Below are 8,060 nucleotides of genomic sequence, written 5' to 3'. Positions count from 1 at the left end.
ACGACGTGTGCTGGTTGATTTGGATATACAGCTGCGCCACTGCATCATGTTGTGTTTCTTCCATACTTGCACTCACAGCTTTTTTGCCGTTGGGGATTCTTTGGTTATCGCCTGGGTTTGGACTTTTAGTCGCAAACGGTTTGGACTTAATCGTTGAGCTTTGACTTTGACTCGCCCGCAGTTTGGACTTCTGATTGGAGCTGCTTTGACCTTTCGCCATTCGATTTCGCACGAAAAACGCTCCGCTTTTACCAATTGTCATCGTTACATTGATGGGTGCATGGCTTTCCTGCCTCCCTTTACATTCACCCGTCTCGAAACCCGAACAGTTTAGATCGCGTCGGAATGGCGCACTCAGATAGACGTCGGCTTCATAGCGCCAGGGACTCGGGTTTGATTCCAAACGCGAGAAGCGATTTTTTTCTTCCGCTTCACCCGCGATCATTATAATCAACAGAGAAACTTGGCTTTTCTACAGCGTGTTTCCGACGCGAAGTACCGCACCCGTGAGACACGTAACAAAGCTCCTTTTTAATAATTATAGATCCGTTGGAAGAATAGAGAACAACGCCATCATTGTACTGGTTAATATGATATGGCTCTGGTTGCCGAAATGTGTTCGGGGATGGCTGCAGATTCTGAGAGATGTGGCCCCGAATGAAAGCAGGTCAGGCGAAATCATAGTAAGGTTAAGGCGTTGAAGTTGAGGGGCTAGGAGATGTTTTCCAATCAAAGGAAAACCGCGGCAACGTAAGAAAAAATGATCCATGGTTTCACTTTCACTGCAAAGAGCACAAAGAGTGGAGGACGGTGAGGTGCGAGCTATGCAGGTAAAGGTTATTCTGAGTTATTCTACACATGATGCTGGTTAATGTAACCTCGTGATGGGGGTACACCAAACCGCGAATCCCAAGAATGAGTTAAACGGGTATACCCGTCCAACCGGGTGATAACAATGATGACGAGCGTCGTGCCAAGGCACTTATTAACTCAGATAAATCGGGTGGTTATTTTAGGATTGTGCATTTTTGTAGTGTGCCCTCCTGTTATGATCTACCATGACCCTGACAGTATAACTATTAAACACATAAAATCAACAAATTAATAGTCTTAAAGGTGCACCAGACGTCGCCTTTGTGGGCATTTGTGAAAGATGCCATGGGACATGCTACGTTATCAAAATAGTAAAAATGGAACGTTAATGTCACATGTGCATAACACAGATAAAAAACAAACTGCTTGTCAGAGAAAGTGAGGTGGATTTCAGACTCTGCCAGTGTAACTATAATGTGAACATTTTAGTAACTTGGTATTGATTGGTTTCATTTTTCAAAATTCTGGTGAAATACAAAGATTGATCAATTTTTGTTACCCTCAGGTATGTGAGCGCTATGACACCTTAACATTTTCTTATCTCACAACACCTTTCTGAGAGCAGTGGGAGGGCCAACTGTAGCTAGCCAGCTTATACCTGAAGGATCAGTTATCAGCTGATCTCTCGGGCGCAGCTGCCTGCGCGTGCCCAGGACATCCTGGATTGAAGACGCCCACTGCGCGAGTGAAAGAATCCTACAAATTTAATTTTGCTCAAAATTGACGTTAATTGTTCTTCTTACCCGCGCACCGCTTTGTATGCGCGGCGGCTTTTCCTGCGTCGTCTATATTGCCGAACAAGAGGACGCCGCTTTAGGATTATGCTTCTATTGACTAGCATCTTTCTTTGTTTTGATTTTAAAAAGGCATTAACATTCCTCTTTGGAGACTTTTTATTTAATTAGGTTTATTTTGGGAATATGTATTTAATAAAATATTTATTTATTTATTTTTATTTATTACTTATTTTATTCCGCACCCGTGACTGGGATAACGTGGCTGAATGCCAAGCCTTTAGTTGTTCACATGAGGGACCGGCGGCAAGAGCGCGGCCTTCGGACTGCCGGGAGCACCACCGCAGGAGTCGTTTATGGTTTGTCAAACAATCCCTTCCTACCCCGACAGGAAGTTTTTTCGCCTTCTATGAAATGTTTCTCTCGCTTGCGGATATTTTGGTAAGTGCACGCCGCCCACGATGCTCATTTTTGAAGCCTGTTACAACGAGAGCGCGTACGCTAAATCGTCTGTCAGCACGACATACGTGTTCTACCTCTTCAAAATTTAACTGCGCGAAAGACGGATACAAGAAAGGACACGGACGTCCGTGTCCTTTCTTGTATCCGTCTTTCGCGCAGTTAAATTTTGAATATGAACCTCTTCCAACTCGCCCAGCCCTCTTCTACCTCACCTACATGTCGGCTCTGGCTGAATATGGAGCAGAAGGAGGACACTGCCGCTGTTCCTACCACCTTCTTCTTGATTGTGTGCCCACGGGTGTCCCCATGTGGTACAGCTTAAGCGCCGACGGCATTCGACTGTTGGTTTGGCCGTGATAACGGGCCTCCATTTGTGGAATTGAAATCTCGCGAGTAGGATGCATGTCGCAACCACGGCGCTATACCGGAACAACAATGTGGACGGCTGGGGCAGGGCTACCCACGTTATGTTGCTGCAGGGTTTCGCAATAAAAGCACGGTTTCACAAAGTGAAATTGCTAGCATGATGTCGGACTAGCTCCTTGCGCACTGTTCTATTGTGTCCATATGTTCGCAGATCTCGCGTTAGGGACGTCATCATCGCGACCTACTCTTCCGTGACTTGCTTATGATCAGGTCGTCACGTTGGAGTGGTGTCCCAATCCCTTCTATCAAAACGGCTGGTGGTAGATGAGTTGAGTGTGGATAGAAATGACGTGCATTTGCTATTTTTCCTCTACAACCTATGATGTGCTGCATTCTACGGAATGATGGCTGGAATCGTGATCGCTGTCTTCAAGCAAAACAGTGACCTGCCCTCCGCTTTTCGGCATAGTACCGAATATATTAAGGCAATGTGTGAAGCTGCGTCCGTGCATGTAGACTCCCCCCCCCCTATCTCCCACTCCGTGTAATGTTATTTCCAATTAGTTCAAAACAACAACTATTCCAGAATCTTAAGCTTCTCCTCTAATGATCTACGTCATTACAACGACGAAAATACAAATTGTTCTTTAGATAAGGGTATTGGTGAGAACGGTTGTCATCATAATGCGCAAGGAGGTACAGCTAAATGAGGCATAGCTGTACCTCCTCCCTTTTTATAGCAGCTGAAAAGCTTCATATGAAGCAACTGCGTTTTCTAGAATCGGTTTATAGAATTTTCGAACTTATTTATTGCAAAATTATTCTATGAGATGTTCTGGAGGAGGAACACCCTGGTGCAGGCTTTAGGTTTCGTTACCTGGGGACATATAATTAGCACAATCCCATTTCCCCACCTCACATGCCGACGATGTGCCAGTGCACTTGGAATATTGTGTAACATCTACATGCTCCAATTCGTTAGCGACCTTAACATGATGAATGTATTCTACAAAGCGGCGTGCCCCGCACGTACCATTGAGACATGACCAATTTAATACACCTGCTCATTTTGCTGCCAGGTCCGCGTTCGACATGCTCGTGTGGAAGAAACCCGAATGTGCGATGGTCAGCAGTTTTAGGGTAACCTTCTATGGTTAGTATCACGACTTGCTAGTATCACCTGCGCTGCGGAAAAAAAAAATCCAACACCCCTTTGTCTAACGACCAACACTCAGCTTTCTGATGCGGTAGTCGTTCGCTGCCGTTGGGGTGCCCAAGGTGCTGGGGACGAGAGGGTTGCCATCAGTGAGTGAACGAAAGTTTCGCTCTAAATCATAACTGCATCCAGCATGCCAGAATGGCGCCATCGGATAGACACCGGCTTCGTAACGGGAAGGTCCCCGGTTCGATTCCGACCACGGGAAGGGTATTTTTGAAGAGCTTGATGTGTCTTCGCTCATCATCATCATTGTTTTGCAAAACCCATTGTGTAAAGTTTTCTTTCCTGCATAGCGTTTCTGTGACGGGACAGCCACCTTCAGTGATGCATCAGAAGCTTCGCTTTAAACGCAGTGACACAAACCCCGCTTACAATGACCACGCTTATCACCGAAGCAAACGCATATTGCCACTCGCATCAAATCAGAAACTCTACCCTAAAAAGAGAGGGAACAATCAAGAACAAAAGCAAATGCACATCGTCAAAACAAGCAGCACATATCACCGTTCGTGTCATAGCTATGCATCTTTGTGAATGTATGGTGCAGTACGTGATGTATTGTGCGCCTGATAAGGAGACCAAGCTCATGGCCGTTGAAATTGAACGTTTCGGTGTGCGCACTAGTAGGACGTGGTCGCCCCCGGAGTCGCACCCCGTTTTAATATTAAGTGCAACGCACTTCTTAAGCGACCCTGAACCTGCGTCCACCGGCGATGTCCGCATCACATACCCACGTGGGGGATTGGCCAGGAATCTCCTCGTCTTCCTTGGCAACGGGAGGAGATGGGCGCGCGCTGCCTGGCCGCTGACATGGCACATACCCACGTGGGGGATTGGACAAGAATCGGGCGTGAGAAGGGCTAATGCACCTGCTTAAAGGAGTACTGACACGAAATTTCAAAGCTGAGATCCGCTCTAGCAATCAAGTACAACGACAACACAAATAGGTGTCTGTGAATAAATGCATCTTTCTTTCTTTGTAGTTGTGTGTGTGTGTGTGATCTCTCTTTCGCGAACATTACCGAACCGCGCAAATTCAACTCGTGCATTCGCGCTTTCACATTCTTCCCCTCGGGGAAATGCGGGGAATTTTTTTAATCATAATTACGTCCTGAATGTGCATCAGATATGCATTTCAGATATGCATTTCAAGTGGGTTAGTTATCAATATTGGGCGCCGTTTCAGTGACCAGGTCAACCAAAATCAAACTGTGTGCGTGTACCTATATTTCCTAATGATGACACCCGCCAATAGTCAACGAAAACAAAATTTTCTGAAAACGTTTTCGGTAATTTTATGTCACACTTATCATGAATGAAAAGCTTCCCTGCTTACTAACGTTCGCTGCTACGGAATGGCGAAAGTATTTCTTGGTTGTCTTTAGATACTGCATAGCATTTTAGCCAGCTTCCCGTACTTTCGAAGGACCGAAACGTCAACAACGGGTCTGTTGTCCCCACCTAGTAACTATATTTAGGCTTATATAACAAACTGATTCGTCATCCTGATCTGAAATGGGCTGTTTATGGCAAACGTAACCACTGTTAAAAAAGAGAAAAAAAATGTGCAGGTCTCTGCAAAAGGTGCTCCTGGAATACTAACTAAATCGAGCAAGGATCTTAACCACGGTGGACGGTTTGCCTAGGTCGTAAAAAATGCTTAATATGGCTGGACGGGGACCATTTTTAACGTTTTTTTACGTCCACGATTACTTGTAATACGAGAATATAATGCTTGGGGAAATACTAAAGGCCACCTCGACGTGCCCACCGGAAGATTTGCGCTTAAGAGCGGAGATGCTGGTGACCTTAAAATGCTTTACCCAGCTATTCGGCGGCGCCCATTGTTGAAGCGGCCCGACAAGAAAGCTGGTCGCTTTTTAGACGATAACCTTTCTTGGGGTCTCTAAACGTTAATGCTTTGGCCGCTGCGCCCGGTCGCACAATAGTTGATGTAAATCACTGAAGTGGCGTTCTGATAAAAATTTCCCTAGATGTGCGAACACCCTGACAGAGTCTGCGCTTTAGTTGGTTGCTTCATAACTGCGGGAAGCATAATGGTAGATCAAACCTTAGCACGCAAGTTGTAATGGAACAAAACAGAAGTTCCACCCTTATCTCGAAATGCACCGAGCGTAATTGTCAAATGCATATACAAATGCGCTATTTTCACAGACACAGTGTAATTCTGGTGCATACCCGCCGCGGTGGCTCAGTGGCTAAGGCGTTGCGCTGCTGAGCACGAGGTCGCGGGTTCGATTCCCGGCCGCGGCGGCCGCTTTTCTGATGGAGGCGAAAAGCAAAAACGCCCGTGTGTACGAGATTTCGGCGCACGTTAAAGATCCCCAGGTGGTCAAAATTAATCCGGAGCCCTCCACTACGGCGCGCCTCATCGCCTGCGTTGCGTCGGCGCGTTAAACCCCACAATCAATCAATCAATTCTGGTGCATGCTATTCAAGGCTTCTTATGCAGGCAAAATTACAGTTAAAATAAGTGTGGCAATGCATTGAAAACGTCTCCTTTAGATCTAGGGGAATGAATCGTAGGTGCCGTTAATTTCTTCGTAGGCATGTCTCCTTTTTCAAAGGCATAATCAATGCTTGTCAATCGGTCTTGGAACAACACGAATTGGTTTCTTGCGAAGGTTGTATGGCAAATTTGGGGGTTCCGCTAATGCTCCCCTTAAAGGGCAGTAGTGTGTCACACCTTGGTTATAGGTGAGAGGGATATGATAATGATAAAAAACCTTTGACGGAATTATACGTCATCATAGAGTAGCCCATTATATTATGCTGAACATTAAAAATACCCTGCACATCAATGCAGCCGCAAGGAAAGGTCACAAGCACATGAATTAAAAATACGTTCGCCTTCATAGTGACACGGAGCATTGACTCTCACGTACAGCTCATTCTGACAGGCAAATACGCCTTAGGTTACCTATCCTACATCAATGTTTTCCAGTCGTCCATGTGCGGTGCTTTGCGGATATTTTAACAATCTGAAAAAAAAGCACACGATTGTTTTTACAGGCAATAAAACGTTGATACCCCAGAGCTTTTATTGCGAATACTGCAATCAATCGACTTCTGCACTCTGTGTTATAGCCATTGCACTTGGGAGGTTTCAAAAGAAGATTTATTTTATGTTGAAGTCGTTGAGGCGAAACAAAATTGAGTATATTTACTAGTATCTCTCGCATGTGGAACTAAAATGAAGAAGTAATTATTTAGTAAATTGGTGTAAAAGACACCGTTAGTTTTTATTTATTCACAATTTTCCTCTCGCGAGAAATTTCTCTAGGACCATCAGGACCACTACAATGCTAAACATCTTTAGAGAGTCGCCTGCTGCCCGGTACAAGGGAGCTCACGTCATTTGGAATCATGAAAAACGCTTCGCAACTACGCAAGTCGGGCACAAACTCCCGATGACGGAAATGACTGATAAAATGTTAGACGCAAAGTGCTAAGTTTACTTGCCTCTTAGGTGCTTTCTGGGTTTCTTGCTCGCCGGCTAGCTTGGCGTTTTGATCGGTCATGCGATCCATTTGGGCGTTTTCGATATCATGTATTTTTTCTAGCCGGAAGGTTTATTCGAGTAATTTAAGATAAACGCCCCAATAAACTCCCTTCCTTGTAATCAGGGGGGGGGGGGCAGCAAACCATGCTGGTAAATGAAACTGTTTGTCTCGCCTTGTGATATTTCTATTATCGTAAAATAAAATGTCTGTGTGTACCTCTATTTTACATATGGCGTCACTGTGCACAAAGCACGTTCATTTTTGACGTGATAGTGAGAACTTTGATCTCAGAGATGCCCATGCTGCTGCAGATTCGGAGAAGTGTCCACTGCGTATAGATGGTAAAGCATGTTTCCTTATCATATGAAGTTGATCAACGGAAGACCGCACGAGAGATGAGCTTATACTCAAGTTATCATGAGAAATTAATAGGAACTAAAGTATGTGACATAGTGCAAGATTGAACGTTTTGTTCTTTTGAAAGCCTGCACTGAAGTAAACTGCCGGCTGGTTAGCGGAAAGTGACAAGGAATTAACGCAGGAGAAGTGTAATGGTTCCTTTAGGTGGAACAGGCGCGGCGTGAAGACTAAGCAAGGAATTAAGGCAAACGAAAAGCGGGCGTCTTAGGGACACTTAAAACTACGCCCCAGCTCTTAACCCTGCCTTGCGCTACATACACATGCAGAAAACAACCTCATTAGAGCAGACTTTTCGTGTCATGTACGTGTGGCAAAGCTTCAACTGAAAAATACAGCACTTTATTCGCACTTTTTAAGCAAGCAACAAAGTAACCACTACGAAAACTAACCCACCGGGCCTCGTTCCAATTCAATATATTCGGCAATTTTGACCAATAAGGCCATTTTGAGTTTATAAAGGCG

Source organism: Haemaphysalis longicornis, unplaced genomic scaffold (genome assembly GCF_048455015.1).
Source record: "Haemaphysalis longicornis isolate Haplotype H1 unplaced genomic scaffold, Haemaphysalis longicornis Haplotype H1 scaffold_10, whole genome shotgun sequence".
Classification (NCBI taxonomy): domain Eukaryota; kingdom Metazoa; phylum Arthropoda; class Arachnida; order Ixodida; family Ixodidae; genus Haemaphysalis; species Haemaphysalis longicornis.
This window is presented reverse-complemented; position numbering follows the sequence as displayed.